The following is a 17,391-nucleotide window of genomic DNA, read 5'->3' as shown; positions in this document are numbered from 1 at the left end:
GGGGGTGGGGGAGGAAGTGAGGAGCGTCTCATTCTCCGTTAGAGCTAGCTTGGTCCGGGCCTCCTGAAGTCCAGGAAGAGACAGAGACCTCTGGAAGAGAATGGAGGGGACGTAGGGAGGGCAAGATACAGAAGAGAACTTAGGAAGAGAGAGGGCACCAGAGGAGAAGAGGAGGAAGAAAGCGATGTGGAGAGAGGGACAGAAATGATGAGCGGGGGGAGGGGTGTGAGAACTGAAGGGAAGAGAATGAAGATGTGTCATTTTGGAGTAGGGAGTAGTAATAGTAGTAGTGGTAGTAGTAGTAGTAGTAGTAGTAGTAGTAGTAGTAGTAGTAGTAGTAGATCTACCCCATTTCACTAGAGCAGGTCTATGGGAATTACCTCACTGGCTTCCCATCCTGTAGCAAGGGAGACTGGAGAGGAGCAGGATTCCCCCTTGGCACAATGGGCCCTTACCTCAGTTTCCTTATCTGCAAAATGAGCTGGAGAAGAGAATGGCAAGCCACTAGAGTTTGCCATTCTCTATTTGCCAAGAAAACCCCAAATGCAGCAATGGGTCCAACATTACTGAAGGGCTACAATAAATGTAAGGGTTGTGGGTGCTGCCTCTCAGGATCATTGGGGAGCCCAAGGTCCAGTCTGGCTGCATCCTGGGGACCTGAAGAATTGTTCAGCAGTTTGGAGACAGTTCAAAAATTCTAGTGATGGAGTCCTTGAAGCCTGAGATGGGAGGCTAGGACTTGAATAGAGCTTTGAGTCTGCAGGCTGCCAAGAGGCTCTGAGTCCAAACCAAGCCTCAGATACACACTATCTGTATGACCCCTGGGCAAGTCACTTAACCATTTGCCTCAGTTTCCTCAATGATAAAATGATGATAATAATATCATCTATGGCAGAGTTATTCAGAGAATAAAATGAAATAAAGTGCTTAGCATAGTGCCTGGTTGTTATACTGCCTGGGTGGCTGAGTGGAAAGAGTGTTGGGCCTGAAGTTAGGAAGACAGTTCAACTCCAGCCTCAGACATTTAATAGTTGTGTGATGCTGGGCAAATCACTTCATATCTGTTTGCCTCAGTTTTCTCATCTGTAAAATGGGGATGATAATAATAGCCACCACCTTCCAGGGTTCTTGTGAAGATCAAATGAGATAATAATTGTAAAGTGTTTAGAACAAGCCAAAGTACACAGCAAATGCTATGCAAAATGCTTATGCTTACTCCCTTCTCTATGACTTCTCGGAGGATTTCAAGGGCCTGATTCCTGCATCTGAGGAAAGGAACAAAAAGACACTTTAGTTTTCCAAAGGCTACATACTATGAATGTAATGGAATATTGCTGTGCTGCAAGAAACTATTAATATGTTGAATATGGAGAAGCATAAAAAGACTTGTCTGAACAAAGTGAAGTAAGCAGAACCGTGAAAACAGTAGCAATGTAAATAGAAAACCAATATGCATAAAATATTCAAAAATGAATGTTACAAAATGAAAGAACAAGCATAGCCCTAAGCAAGAGACAAAAAGACACCTTCCCTCCTTTCCCATCCTTCTGCTGTTATATTTAAAAATGATAAAGGCTGATATTATGAGGATAGCTAATATTTTATTTAGGCTCATGTTGGTAGAATAAAATCAACCACGTGCCTGTTAAAATTTCAAATTGCCGCCTCAGCCATTATGTTCAGTACCTTACCTAACCTTTTCTACGTCCCCCAGAGAGCACACTCAGGTAGCCAAGAGAGTGCCTCCAATGACCCCAGGAGTCTTATATCATTCTCTTACATCATCACATTTCTTGTCTGCCTCCATTTTTACAAGAGGAATCATGTGAAATGTAGTTTCCAAAGTCCCCTAAACGTCCACAGGAAGTTTGTCATATATCTACATATCTTAAGGCTCAAATAAACCCCAAATATCTCTAAATGGAACCCCAGAACTTATTTCCCCGCTGAGATCTGATAAAAAAGACTGGTCTTTTTTAGTGGATCTTCTAAATATAGTCAACTTCTAAATTACAGGAAATTGGGGATAAAAGAAAAAGATGATAAAACTAGCTGCATTGACAAAAAACCAATCTGGGGCAGTCCCCTATTGGCATAAGAGTGTACATTAAAAAAAATGTATTCAACTCATTCAACTTCCCATAGTTCAAATCAACTGCACCCCAAAGTTCAATTTTGGATCTTCATGATCCAGTGAAGGCTCTTCAGGCATCTTCATGGTGTCTTCACCAAACAGGTTCGTTGTCTGGATTCTGGGGAGATGGCAAAATTCTTATCCTGAAATTACTCTCAAAAGAATTTAAGCTTTACATTATAGATTATAAAACATACATTTCTTTCTGAGAATTATACATTACCCCCCTGAAATTACTCCTAAAATAGTTAAAATATTTTTTCTTTTTTTTTTTACATTATAGATTTTAATATAGACATTATGATTATGAAAACTTAACACACACACCCCTGAGGAAAATTTAAATAACACATTTCTCCCCTGAAGAGGGTAACTCAGGTCAGCTAAGGATGCATGGCTGAGTCACGGGGTTATATGAAATCAACTGGCAAAAGAAATAATAAAAAAAAAGAATAAAATTCAAATAAAGAAGAAAAAATTAACTTGTGAATGAAATGTAAAATGTGCAAAAAAAAGTAAGGAAAAATAAACTTATAACAGGCCTTTGAATCAAGACCCAATTAAAGTGATTTAAGCAGTTTGCAATTACCCATTAAGGGCCAGGACTACAGAAAATTGCCATTTTATATGTAAGAGAAATAAGGGAAATGTCTTTCCCTGGTCTGATTTGCCTACACCTTCTCAGGGAACGAGCCATAATGATAGCCAATCATAGGTGCTTTACTAGGAATTGAAGTTAAGGGGAAGTCTGGTCTCTAAAAGTGTTAGAAAAACTGCAACTCCAAAACTCAAACACCAGCTTCAAGCCCTTCAGTATTGGCATAGAACTTCTTCAATTCATGGTCTGCATGGCACTTTGCTCCTTGGCACTTGCAGATTCTCAGTCAGTCTCCATGACCTTGTGGCTCTTTTTTACCACTTCTCCTGGAACCAGACAGAGAGACATTAAATCACAGTCCCATAATATTTACAATTAATTGGCAGTTTACCCTAGTCTCAGGCTTTTCAGGTATGCATTAATATTATAGCAAATATATATTTGCATTCAGCTTATATCACTGTAAAACCAAAAAGGGATTAATCATCAATTATATGTACTTTCAGTACAAAATGAGAAAAAAAACCAACTACTCTAATTAAAAAAATTTAAAAGGAAAAGCAATAAGGAAATTTAAAATTCAGAGGAAAAAAATACAATGCTCTCAAGGATAAAAAAATGGGGGAAAAGAACACATATTTCATTGCACATGTAAGGAAGAAAAATAAAAGAATGTTTTAAAAATAAAAAATAAATAGCTTAGAACTAGTGAAGGGTTTTTTTTAACCCAAAAATGAGATTCATTTCCTGTTAAGCTTTTGTATGAACTGTGAGTGTAAATGGGTTTTGCAAAATAGCAGATTCACAATGCACATTCAAATAAAGTACCATAATTTCTAATAACACATTTTAAAACAATAATAAACAAACTCATTATTATAATCACTTGCTATGAGGTTTAAAAAAATTTTGTATACTTGTTGCAAAATTCAACAGGTGTAGTAAACTTGGCTAAGATATCTTCTCAACGAACTCTGTTACTGCCTCCATAGCAATTGTGGGGCAGAGCCTAAAAAGAAATCCGATTAAAAAAAAAAACAACCTTCTGGGTCTAAATTATCCTTAAGAATCCTAGATCCTTCTGATAGAAAAGCAGGCTAAGACATATAGACTAACACAAGTATACAGGAGCTCTCTTGGCTTCCTGTTTTAAAAAAAAGTTATGTAAGACAACAATTCTTCATAATAAAATATGTAAAACCTTATTCTTTAAGACAATACTTCTTTAAAATAAATATATAAAAACCTTATCATTCATACAGAAGGGACTAGGCATCTAAAGTAAAATTTAAGACCTCTTACAAAATTACAATTTAAATTCTCAAGGCATCAAAATCTCCAAGGTTGTACACAATTATCAAGATAGAATAAAAACTTACGACATATGCTCCTATAGTTGAGACGGCAAATCCAGTATACATAAGGCAATTTACGACTTTAAAATGTGTAAGATGTTCATAAATGGTACATATAACAGAATTTTGTATTTATGCTTTAAATAACACACTGCTGAGGTGGGAGCTCCATGGGCATGGAACTTTGTATTTAATCTTCAGATTGTTTATCAAAACTTTTTGGTTGCAATAAGGATCAGGCCTCGGACCATTGGAGTCTCAACACCAGGTTAAGTGAGCTTCTAGGATGGAGTGACAAGGAAAAGGCACAGCATCCACTTTGGTAGAAGACTTTGGAACCTGATACATAAAATGTCCTTGCTCTGGAAATAGCTAGGGTTTGGGGTCATCTTGGGTTAGTGAGTTTTAAGGGTAGATACATAAAATGTATTCCCTAGGGGTGGGGGAAAAGGTTTCAAATTGATTTCTTTGGGACAGCCCTATAATAGGAAATACAAAGATGATTTCCTTCATTTTAAATGTAAGGCAAAAGACCAGGAAGAAAAAAATGATTTCTCTCAGGTCAGATGGTAGAAGTGGCAGAGCTCAAATCTGAACCCAGGTCTTTTGCTTCTCAAATCCAGTTACCAATTATGCCCATGATACAATGCATATAAGCAGAATATGCACTATGTGAATTTTCCCAGGTGACTATTGAAGGCATTGCAATAAGCAATAAGCATTGGAGGACAGCTAAGTGACTCAAGTAGACTGAGACCAGACTTAGAGATGTGAGTTTCAGGGTTCAAATCTGACCTCAGGCAGATTTGATTCCTACCTGTGTCACCCTGGGCAAATTAACCCCCCTTCCCTAGCTCTTACCACTTTTCTGCCTTGGAACCAATATACAGTATTGATTCTAAGATGGAAGGTAAGGGTTAAAAAAAAAAGGCAATAAGCAATGATAACTTTCCTGTCTGTAAACCCACAGAAAAGCATCCCATCACTTGAATAAATAACAATTGTGGGAGAATCTCACTAGTCTAGGTTCATAAATCTAGGAATATAAATAGTAGAATATATTATAAAATTAACAAAATAAATTCTTTGTTCCTAAGCCATCATTTCTTTATTTCGGACTCTTTCCTTGTTATTCATGATCTTCTATTCTCATTATTATTCTAGCAATCTATACTCTGCCCACACACATTCTACAAAAAAAAAATTTGTTAAAAGCCATACACACCATTGAATACTCAGCCCAGTCATCTCCTACTGACATTCCTACTTTCCCCTAGTTGCTTGAAGGACTAGAAGAAGGTATTTGTAGACATGGGAGCCATCAGGATCTGTTCTGCAAATGACTGGGAAAAAGAGTAGAATGAGTTGATTCTGGGAGGGTAGGATTGATTTCCTGGCCCTATGTCACCCAGTATCTAGGGTAATGATGGCAAACCTATGGCATGGGTGCTAAAGAAGGCACACAGAGCACTCTTTGTGGGCACTCAGTCCTTGCCCCCCCCTAGAGTTCATTACTAGAAAGGCAGAGGGACTCCAATGGAGTGGTTCCCCTCCCCCTCTCCATTGTGCCTGATGACATTTTTTCACATCACCTGCCCTCTGCCCAGCAGCCCAGTGGGACCCTACAGTGGGTAAGGTCCATAGTTCACAAGCAGCAGAGCTGGAGGGGAGCAGAGTGCTTGGACCTCTCTCTTCCCCCTCTATATACTCACTGAAGACATTCCTCACTTAACCCATTCCTCCTCCCAGCAGGCCAATGGGAGTGCTTTCTCCCTCCCCTGTGTGGAGTAGGGGTTCAAAGCATACCCAGTATGTGATGGAGGCTGACACTTCCATCTCTAAAAGGTTTCAAAGAATTTGCTAGTCTGGTCTTTTCTATAACAGTGATCCTTCATGAACTGCCTAGCCATATCAATGCTGTCGCCACCATCTCTTTTCTCCAGGATTTGTCCTTCTCTTAGCCTAATTTGGGCTATAGAAGCGGTGGCCACCAGGCTTGCTTCCTTTTCCTGCCTTCCCCCCTTTTGACTCACTGATCTCTTTCCCTTAGTCATAACTTTAATAAGGATGGGAGATAGTGAAGAGCTTCTGCTTTCCCAAACTACTTGGCAATTTTCAAAGTGTTTTTTACATCTATTTCTTATCTGATTTTCTTGATTCTTGGAGAGGTAGAAAGAACATCAGACTTAAAGAGACCTGGGTTCAGAGCCTGACTGTCCCTCACAGGCTGTGTAATTGGCCAAATCCCTTTCTTTTTTAGCCTTCAGTTACTTAATTTGTAAAATGAAGGCATTGGAGTAGATGATGTCTATGGTCCCTTCCTGCCTTTGTGGTCTACATAAGTTTATTATTATGCCCAATTTACAGATGAGGAATTTGAGGCTTATAAAAGGACTTGCCTAAGGTTTTGCATCAAACTGAAAAGCTTGCACTCAAACCTTAGTCTTCTAATGTTACTGTTTTTTCCATGGTACAATTGCTATCTTTTGGTGTAAAGTACTCCCTTGCCCCCAATGCTACCACCTGTTACAGTGGCTTGAATTCTACCACTAAAGCTTTGTTTCTTTGGGTATAGAACAGAACTTCTCCTTTTTCTTTTTTGAAGTGTGTCCTGTAGCTTGGCATCCAAATATGTTGTTCATTTTGTATTTATCTTTTAAAAAATGTATTTCTAACATTCCTAAAATTTTTTAAAATTCCAAATTCTCTCCTTCCTTCCAATCCTTTCCCCTCTCACTGAGAAAGCAAGCAATATGAGACCATTAATATCTGTGAAATCAAGCAAAACATATTTCCATGTTAGCCATGTCACAAAAAAAGTAAGAAAAAGAAAGTGAGAAAATTACACTTCAATTTATACCCAGAAGAACAAGGAATCTGACCTTCTCTGGGTCATGGATCTCTTTGGCAGTCTGGTGAAGTCTATGAACTCCTCAAAATAATGCTTTTAGGTATAGAAAATAAAATACATAGGATTTCATAGGAAAGTAATCATATTTAAATAGAGTTGTGAGGGTTTTTTTGCCATCCAATCTTATAGACATCCTGAAATCTCTTCATGGACCCCAGGTTAAGAATCTTTTTCTAAATTCCTCTGAAATATGGTAGAGAACATAGTACAGAATCATAAATAGTCAATAGTGGAGGGAACCTAAGAAATTAGCATATAATGTCAGAGCTTAGAACCATGTTGGCAAACATATGGCACTCATACCTCTGAGTGCTGGAAGGGACTGCTCTCTTCCCCCTCTCCACCATGCCTGAAGACGTTTTCCACCTGCCCTTGCCTCTCTGCCTAGCCGCTCAATGTGAGCACTTCCTCCGTCTCCTGTCTGAGGTAATGGGATGGGGGAGCTCATAGGCAGTTTGAGGGGGTTTGGGCACACTGTCTCTAAAAGGTTTGCCATCACTGCCTTAGAACCTAAATCACAGAATATGAGTTGAAAGGCTAATTAATACAGCACCTTTCCAGAGGAGAAAATGGAGCCCCAGAGAGTTGAAATATCTTACTCAAGACCACAAACATCCAGTTAGTCTTTATTAGCTAATATTTTGGGGAAATATTTCTCCACAATCTCAGTTTTCAACTATGACAAACACTGGTAGTTGGAATGGGGAAGACTTTAGGTGTGGGGCCGAACCTTGGAGCATTACATGATTGATAGCTCACTGGGATTCAGGAAAAACTGAGTTCAAATCCATCCCACTACAGACCCTTATTTTTGTATTTCCTTGGGCAAGTTATTCCATTCTTTGGGTCTCACTTGCCTCTTCTATAAAACTGAAGGGACTATACTTAATGACCTCAAATGATTTTTCTAGTTCAAAACCTATGACTCAATGATGAGGGCCATAGCCTCGAGCCTCAGGCACTTACTTAGGGTGAGTCACTTGACCATTGCCTCAGTTTCCTAATTTGTAAAATTGGAGTGATAATAGCACTTATTTCTCAGGGTTGTTGAGAGGATGAGATTATATTTGTTTACTCTATTAATGCTAATAGCTATCATAATTATTATTTTCTGTCATTGTTCTCCCTGTATTCAGGCTTACCCCTTCCTAATCCATTCTCCAAGCAGCTACCAAATTAATATTTCTTTTTTTCTCAAATCATGATGATTTTATTTTATTTTAATTTTTTAGAAATTTTTATTTAATTAATTAATTTAGAATGTTTTCCCATGGTTACAAGATTCATGTTCTTTCTCTCCTCTCCCTCTATCCCCTCCCATAGCTGATGAGCAATTCCACTGGGTTTTACATGTGTCATTGATCAAGACCTATTTCCATATTATTGATATTTGCACTAGGGTGATCACTTACAGTCTATATCCCCAATCATATCCCCATTGACCCATGTGATCAAGCAGTTGTTTTTCTTCTGTGTTTCTACTCTCACAGTTCTTTCTCTGGATTTGGATAACGTTCTTTCTCATAAGTCAGTAAGAGTTGTCCTGGATCATTGCATTGCTGCTAACAGAGAAGTCCATTACATTCTATTGTACTACAGTGTATCAGTGGGGGGCAGCTGGATGGCTCAGTGGATTGAGAGCCAGGCCTAGAGACTGGAGGTCCTAGGTTTAAGTCTGGCCTTGGACATTTCCAGCTGTGTGACCCTGGGCGAGTCACTTGACCCCTATTGCCCACCCTTACCATTCCTGGGCCAAGGACGGTCCCTAGCCCAGATGAAAAAGGAGGAGGGTTGGGCATGGGGCTAGCAATCCCACCCTGTAAAAACTACATTTGCTAAAGAAACTGCAACCTTAAGTAGGGGCAGCTGGGCTAGCTCAGTGGATTGAGAGCCAGGCCTAGAGACAAAAGGTCCTAGGTTCAAATCCGGGCTCAGACACTTCCCAGCTGGGTGACCCTGAGCAACAGTGTGACCCACTGCCTACTGGTTGTGGCCCTATGCTCCTAGAATGGAGTCCCAGGATAAAAAACAAAACAAAACAAAAAAAAAACAGTGTATCAGTCTCTGTGTATAATGTTCTCCTGGTTCTGCTCCTTTCACTCTGCACCAGTTCCTGGAGGTCTTTCCAGTTCACATGGAATTCCTCCAGTTCATTATTCCTTTTAGCACAATAGTATTCCATCACCAACAGATGCCACAATTTGTTCAGTCATCCCCCAATTGAAGGATCACCCCTCATTTTCCAATTTTTTGCCACCACAAAGAGCATAGCTATAAATATTTTTGTACAAGTCTTTTTTCCTATGATCTCTTTGGAGTACAAACCCAGCAGTGGTATGGCTGGATAAAAGGGCAGGCAGTCTTTTAATGCCCTTTGGGCATAGTTCCAAATTGTCATCCAAATTGATAATTCTAAAGTTTAACTATGTCATTTCCCTGCTTAACAGGCATCAATGGTTTTCTGTTTCCTATAGAATTAAAAAATATAATCCCTTGTTTAGAATCCTGCCCTTCCACCCCATTTAGAATTTAAAGTCCTTTATAATTTGGTTACATTCATTCTTTCCAGGGTAATTACACTTTACTCTCCCCTCACTCATTCTCTATTCCAGTAAAATTGCCATTCTTGTTTCTCACATATGGTGTTTTTTCTCCATAGCAGAGAATATATTTCTCTCCTACTCTCCTTCCTTACCTTTACTCCTTCCTTGTGGGTATAGTCAATATTTATCCAAAAAAAGGCAAAAGATAGACCCTGCCCTCAAGGAACTTACAATCTAATGACCTCTTCAAGGTTCAATTCAAGTATCATCTCTATGAGTGGTGTTTTGCTATTTCCCTCTATTGTCAGAGTTCCCTCCACAAAATTATTTTTTATTTACAATATTTTGAGTATAATTTGTATCTACTTTTCAATGTACATGTTGTTTCCCTTTAGTAAAAATGTAGCATCCTTGGAGAAAGAAACTGTGATTTTTTAATTTGTATCCTAAATGCCAGTGTACTCTATGGCACGTATTAGGTACTTACTAAATGGTTATTAAGGGGCAGCTAGAAAGCCAGGCCTGGAGATAAGAGGTCTGGGGCTCCAGTCTGATCATGGACACTTCCTAGCTTTGTGACACTGAGTAAGTCACTTAACCTCAATTGCTTAACCTCTTACCACTCTTCTGCCTTACAATGATATTCAGTGTTGATTCTAAGATAGTAGGTAAGAGTTTAAAAAAATGATTGTTAAGATTAATTGCATAAACTCAAATGTAGATCAACCTGTAGCACTAAATACCAAGGTAAGTTCCAAATGTATATATGTCTTGGACATAAAGAATCATATCATAAACAAATCAGAAAAACTAGCAAGATATTCCCTTCAGAACTATGGATAGAAGAGTTCATGACCAAATTAGGGATAGAGAAGATCATGCAAAATAAAATGAGTAATTATGTTTTAATAAAAATTTTGATTTTTTGTACAAACAAACCCAAAACAATTAAACTTCTTAGAAGGGAAACAGGTAATGGGGAAAACTTTTTTGGTAGCACGTTTCTCTGATAAAGTTCTTGTTTTCAAGATATATATAATGAATATATAAATTCAAATTTATATGAATAAGAGGTATTTTCCAAATGATAAATGGTCATAAGATCAGGGAGTTTTCTTTCTTTTTTCCATTTTTTAAAACCAATTACATGTAATAACCGATTTCCACACAAGTTTTCCTAAGTTATATGATTGAACTTATCTCCTTCCCTTCCTTCTCTTCCCCCTCCGGGTGTTGGGAGGCAATTAATGTGGGTTATACAAGTATTATCATGCAAAACACATTTCCATATTGTTATTTTTGTGAGTAATTTTATAAAACCAAAACCCTAGAAAATATACCCAAATAAACAAGTAATAAATCATATATTTTAATCTTCATTCTGACTCCAACACTTCTTTCTCTGGGGATAGCTAGCATTCTTTGTCATAAGTCCCTCAGAGTTGTTCTGGATCATTGTATTGCTGAGAGTAGCTACTATTACAGTTGACGATCTTATAATATTGCTGTTACCATGGTTCTGCTTATTTCACTCTGCATCAGTTCATGTAGGTCTTTCCAGCTCTTTCTGAAATAATCTGAACAGAAAATTTTCTAAGGAAGAAATCTAAGTTACCAATAGCCATATTTACATAATTATGCACACACAAACTTTGATCCAGGAATAGCAATCTTGTACTCCCAAAATATAAAAAATGATCCATATATACAAAAATATTTATATCAACTTTTATGGTGGTAAAGAAGTGGAGACCAAGGGGGTTCTTATAAGTTGGGGTTAAACAAGTTTTATGTGTGTATGTGTGTGGAAAGGGATATAGACAGAGTATTTATATGTTAAATTATAAATTATATATTGAATATCACTGTGATAATATAAGAATGGAGAGAGTTATTGAGAAACATGGGAAGACTTGTATGAAATAAAAGTGAAGTGAGAAGAACAATTTATATAAAACTATGAATGCAAATAGCTTCAAAGTATTTAAGAACATTGATCAATACAATGATCAGTCATGATTCCAGAGGTCCCATGATAAAACATGCTACCCATATCCTGACAGAGAGGTAATGGACTCAAAGTATGGATTGATATATCCTTTTGTGCATCTGACCAATGAGGGAATTAGTTTGATTTGATTCTGCATCTTTGTTACAACAGATTTTATTTTTATTTTTAAATGAGTAGGGTAAGAGAGAGAATAGATTTTTTTCTTGATTAGAAAGGAAAATTTAATTGGAAAATAATTTAATAGAAGACCTTTTGTTTTTACATCACAATTATTTCCCAATGTAATCCCCACATTCTTGGAATTCTCATAATAAAGAAAAACTGGTAAGCAACATCTAAGATAGGGCAAATATCTGGAGGTAGATGTGAAATTTCGTCTCTATGGTCTCAACTATGCATCATAATGACAAAAGACATATAGTCAGAAGGTACCTGCTAAGCCAACTGAGTCAATCCACTTATTTTTCCTAGTTAAGGAAATGGCTTTAGGTAAGGTTAAATAACTTGCCTAAGGTTGTGCAGCTAGTAATCATTAGAAGTGGCATTTGATTTGAGTCCAGGTACTCTCTCTCTAAGATCTGTGTGTTATACTATGTTTCATCATTAGCTCTCTAGAACCAAAATTGGTCATCACAATTCATTGGAACTTGATTTTTAGTGTTTCTATTATAGTCATTGTGTTTTTTTGTTCTTTTGACTATTTTTTTTAAAGTTGACATCAATTCATACAAGTTCTTCCATATTTCTTTGAATGCTTTATATTCATTGCTATGATACAATAATATACTATTACATTCATATACAACAATGGCCACATACTTTGTTTTAAGGAATTTTTTATTTCTATGCTATCTCAATGGAAATGAATTTTGAGCCCATTAAATCTAGTCTTTTCATTGTATGGATGAGGAATCCAAAGCCTAGATATGGGAAATGATTTGTCTAAGGTCTTAGAACCAGTCAGTGGTAGAAACACTATAATAATCTTGATTAATAATCTCCTATACTTCCAGTCAAGGATCTTCCCCTAGAGCAAGTCATTTAACCCCCAGTTATATACATTTTACATTTATCACTATTCACATTGAATTGGAGTCATTCAAAGAATTTCAATACCTTCAAAATATGGAATCCTATGAAGTAACTAAAGAGTTCATTCATATGTGGACCTGTACAAAAACTACCCCAGGTTTAAGGAAATCTGTGCCTATTCAAAGAGATATTTCACATACCCCCTAGATATGTTTGTTTCTGTTAGCTGAATGGAGAATACATTACTTTGAAACAAGACATTTAGTCAAACAGTATAGCAAAAGTTTCTTCCCATGTGCACATGCTTTTTCTAAGGGTTACCAACTACTTTGGGGGCAAAGGTGCACATATTTAAAAATATATTTAATTTCCCAATTACATGTAATAAAAGTCTTTTACAAAATTATAGGATCCAAATTGTGTCCTTCTCACTCTTTCCCCCCCCCCCCCCCCCCGAGATGATGAAAAATTTGATTTAGGTTATACATGTATGATCTTGCAAAATATATTTCCACATTGGTCATGTGAGAGAATACTCATATAAAACCAAACCCCCTAAATAAAAGCACACACAAGTAAGAGTAGTAGAAAAATAGTAATGCTTCAATCTGGATTCAGCCTTGCCAGTTCTTTGGAGGGGAAAGCATTCTTTGTCATAGGTCATTCAGATTGTCTTGGAACATGGCATTGCTCAAAATAGCTAAGTCTTTCACAGTTGGTCATTTTACAATATTGCTGTTACTATGTATAATGTTCTCTTGGTTCTGCTCACTTCACTCTGTATCAGTTTGTGTAGATATCTTTCAGGTTTTTCTAAAATCATCCTGCTCATTATTGTTTATAGTACAAAAGCATTCCATGATAATCATAGATCATAATTTCCAGCCATTCCCTAATTGAGAGACATCCTCTCAATTTCCAATTCTTTGCTACCACAAAAAGAGCTTCTATAAACACTTTTGTACAAATAGATTTTTTCCTTTTTATTTTTATCCTTTGGAGTATAGATGTAGTAGTAGTATTACTAGATCAAAGAGCATATACCATTTTATAGTCCTTTGAGCATAGTACTAAATTGCCTCCAGAATTGCTGGATCAACTTATAACTCTACCAGAAATGCTTTAGTGTTTCGATTTTGCCACATCCCCTCTAGCATTTATCATTTTCCTTTACAGTCACATTAGTCAATCTGAAAGGTGTGAGGTGGTGCCTCCGAGTTGTTTTAAATTTGCATTTCTCTAATCAATAGTGATTTAGAACATTTTTTCATATGACTATCAGGGGATTGAGAGCCAGGCCTAGAGACTGGAGGTCCTAGGTTCAAGTCTGGCCTCGGACACTTCCAGCTGTGTGACTTTGGGCGAGTCACTTGACCCCTATTGCCCACCCTTACCACTCCTGGGCCAAGGACGGTCCCTAGCCCAGATGAAAAAGGAGGAAGGTTGGGCGTGGGGCTAGCAACCCCACCCTGTAAAAACTACATCTGCTAAAGAAACTGCAACCTAAAGTAGGGGCAGCTGGGCTAGCTCAGTGGATTGAGAGCCAGGCCTAGAGACGAAAGGTCCTAGGATCAAATCTGGGCTCAGACACTTCCCAGCTGGGTGACCCTGAGCGACTGTGTGTCCCATTACCTACTGGTTGTGGCCCTATGCTCCTAGAATGGAGTCCCAGGATAAAATAAAATAAAATAAAAAAAAATAGGTAGTCACATGAAATTTTTTCATTTGAAAACTGCTGTTTATATCCTTTGACTATTTGTCAGTTGGGGAATGACTTGTATTCTTAGAAATTTGTCTAAATTATATACTTGAGAAATGAGGCCTTCATCAGAGAGATTTTCTGCACAATTTTTTTTCTCAGTTTATCATTTCCTTTCTAAGTTTGGTTTTATTAGTTTTATAATTTGATATTATATATTATTCATTTTACATCTCACATTGTTTATTCCCCTCCATTCTATTTTCTCCCTTTTGTTCCCTCCTATTCCCCCCCCTTTTGTTCCTGCTCTTTTTTCTCCTTTCATTCTATCCCTCCTCAGAAGTGCTTTGCTTCTAAGCATTGCTTCCTGTAAATCACCCTCTTTTCTATTGACCGCCTTTTCTTTTCTTTTTTTCTCTTATTGTTGAAGGGACTAAGCATATTTATTCTAAAGAAGAGAAGCAATTGAAGGGCCTGTCAATCCCTTATCTTCCCAAGTGAAAGACACTAGAAACTGAGGAAGAAGCAAAGGGTATTTAATGTACAGAATGAGCATGCATGTAAGAAGCTCTTTCCTATGGAGAGGAGCCCTTTAGATACAAAAATTAGATAGCTTTTATTGATTGAAAAATGACAAAGAGAAAAAGAAAAAACCAAGATTATTGCTTGAGGGAAAAATGTAACAACAAATTGTTGACAGTAACTCCTTGGAGTTTTGAGGTTTCTAGGGGATGGGCTGATAACAGTTGTCTAATTTTGAAATCTCTGGAACCCTTCTTAGTGAGATAATGATCATATTATCAGGAAAGGTTCCCAGGATTATTCTCAATTGGTGCAGTTAGGGGAGAGCTCAGTTGGTAGGTGCCCATCTCTCAAACTTAGCTTATGGTTGTGTGAAGGTTTTTGGTTATGTATTAGAAACCCCTGGAAAAATGGAGGCTTGAGTAAATCCAACTAATTATTATAGACAGTATTCCTTCATTTTTTCAGGCCTGATAGCTATTTAAAAATATTTGATAAGAAATTAGATTAAAACTGAACTAAGACTATCATGTGGACATAATAGGGAGGCAGATTTTAGTCACCATATAAGATCACATTTTTCATTACAAATTAGAGCTATCGCAAAATGGACAGAGATATGCTAGGGATGGTTGAAAATGAGATTTGTGGTTTGATAATCTCTTTGATCCTTCTCACTCTAAAATTCTACAATTACATTTTTTTTCAAATAGCATTTTATTTTTTCCCCAAGTACATGTAAAAAAAAATTTAAACTGTTTTTTAAAGTCTTCAGTTCTAAATTCTTTCCCTTCTTTCCACTCCTCCCTGAAATGGTAAACACTCTGATACAGATTTTACATGTGCAGTGTAAAAAGGTGGGGTGTTCAGGAGATTGGGGTGTAGTTGTGGGCCAGTAAGTAAGCCACCTCTAGTTACTGGGAGACAATACGGGGATCCCCTTGGGAAACGGAGGACCCCTGAAGGACGTACTGGGGTTGAAGGTATGTTGTCCCCTCAAGGAGAAATGAGTGACACCCCGGTTGGATGTTGGTGCCAATTGTGGGACACAGGAACTTCCCCTCACTCCCAGAAGGGGGTCAGGCTTAAAATGGAGATCAGCTTGGCTCCCTTCATTATCCCTTCCAGTAAGCCTCCCTCTAACTAAATCATGTAGATCTGATCTAGGAAATCTTGGGTGTTTATTTCAGGAACAAAGCAAAAGGAAAGGAAATGGGGGTTCAACAGGAAAGGGGAGGTACAACGTATCCCTAATCCCAAAAAGTCCATCACTATGCCAGGTACCCACCAAGTCTCAGACCCGAAGGTCAGACAGGGTGTTCCCTGAACAAAGCTTCACTTTTCCCAAGCCCATTAAATTATAATCCTAAAGCTATGGTTGTTGTAGATCTATGAGGGGTAATGCTGAGCAAAGCCCAAGGCAACTGGGGTTCAGGGAATGGCTCCCCCAAAGGAAGCCCAGAAACCCCCAAACTCTGTTGGCACTGTGGATGGTACAAGTGAAACATGGGAAACAAAATGTCTCAAGAGAAAACAGGTCTTCTTTATAAATCGGGGAAACCCCAAAAGGCCACTTCTGAGGATCACAGAGCCAGATTTTCTAACCACCTCCCTCTCTCTGGCTTCTTCCCCTCCAAAAGCTGCTCCTCAGGGTTCTCTTTCCCAGAAGTCTCTGCTTTCTCCCATGGGTCACTTGGCTCTTCTTCCTCCAACATTCTAATGACAGTTTTGTTTTTTTTTTCAAAAAATGTTAGGGCTTACTTTTCATTCTTACAGAAATCATGTAAAACATTTTTCCATATTAGTCATTTTGTAGATGAGATCTTAAATGAAAAAAAGAAAAAAGTAGAAGGAAATGAAATATACCGTTTTTCAGTCTGCATTCAGATTGTATCAGTTCTTTCTCAAAGCGCACCTAATATTTTTCATTGAGGCTCTGGAATTCTCTTGGGTCACTGCATTGCTGAAATAAACTAGTTATACACAAGAATATTGCTAACTCTGTGTACAGTGTTCTGGTTCTGCTTATATCATGTACCATCAATTCATCCAGATTTTTCTGAAATCATCCTGATTGTCATTTCTTATAGCACAATAGTATTCCATCACAAGCATATACCACAACTTATTTAGCTATTCCCAGCTGAGGGACTATCCTTCAATTTCCAATTCTTTGTTACCACAAAAAGAGCTACAATAAATATTTTTGTATATATAAATCCTTTCCCCTTTTAGAGGCATCTCTTTGGGATATAGATTTAGTAATGGTATTGACAGATCAAAAGATACATATATACATAATTCTAAATTGCTCACCAGAATGGCTGAATCAGATCATACCTTCACCAACAGTGTATTTGTGCCCCATTTTTCCCACCTCCCCTCCAACATTCATCATTTTGCTTTTCTATCATATTAGTCAATCTAATAAGTATGAGGTGATATTCAGAGTTGTTTTAATTTGCATTTCTCTAATCAAGAGTTATTAAGAGTGTTTATATGACTATAGATGTCTTTGATTTCTTCACCTGAAAACCGTTTGTTCATATCCTTTGACCATTTATCAACTGGAGAATGACTTTTTTT

General features: G+C 37.6%; 1 pseudogene; it reads right to left on the bottom strand.

The window, feature by feature from the left end:
* LOC123233724 overlaps positions 1-17,391 on the bottom strand; it is a 51,414-nt pseudogene that overhangs the window by 15,156 nt on the left and 18,867 nt on the right.

Source organism: Gracilinanus agilis, chromosome 2, assembly GCF_016433145.1.
Source record: "Gracilinanus agilis isolate LMUSP501 chromosome 2, AgileGrace, whole genome shotgun sequence".
NCBI lineage: Eukaryota > Metazoa > Chordata > Mammalia > Didelphimorphia > Didelphidae > Gracilinanus > Gracilinanus agilis.
Note: the sequence above shows the minus strand (reverse complement) of the source record. Positions and strands in the feature narration are given on the sequence as shown.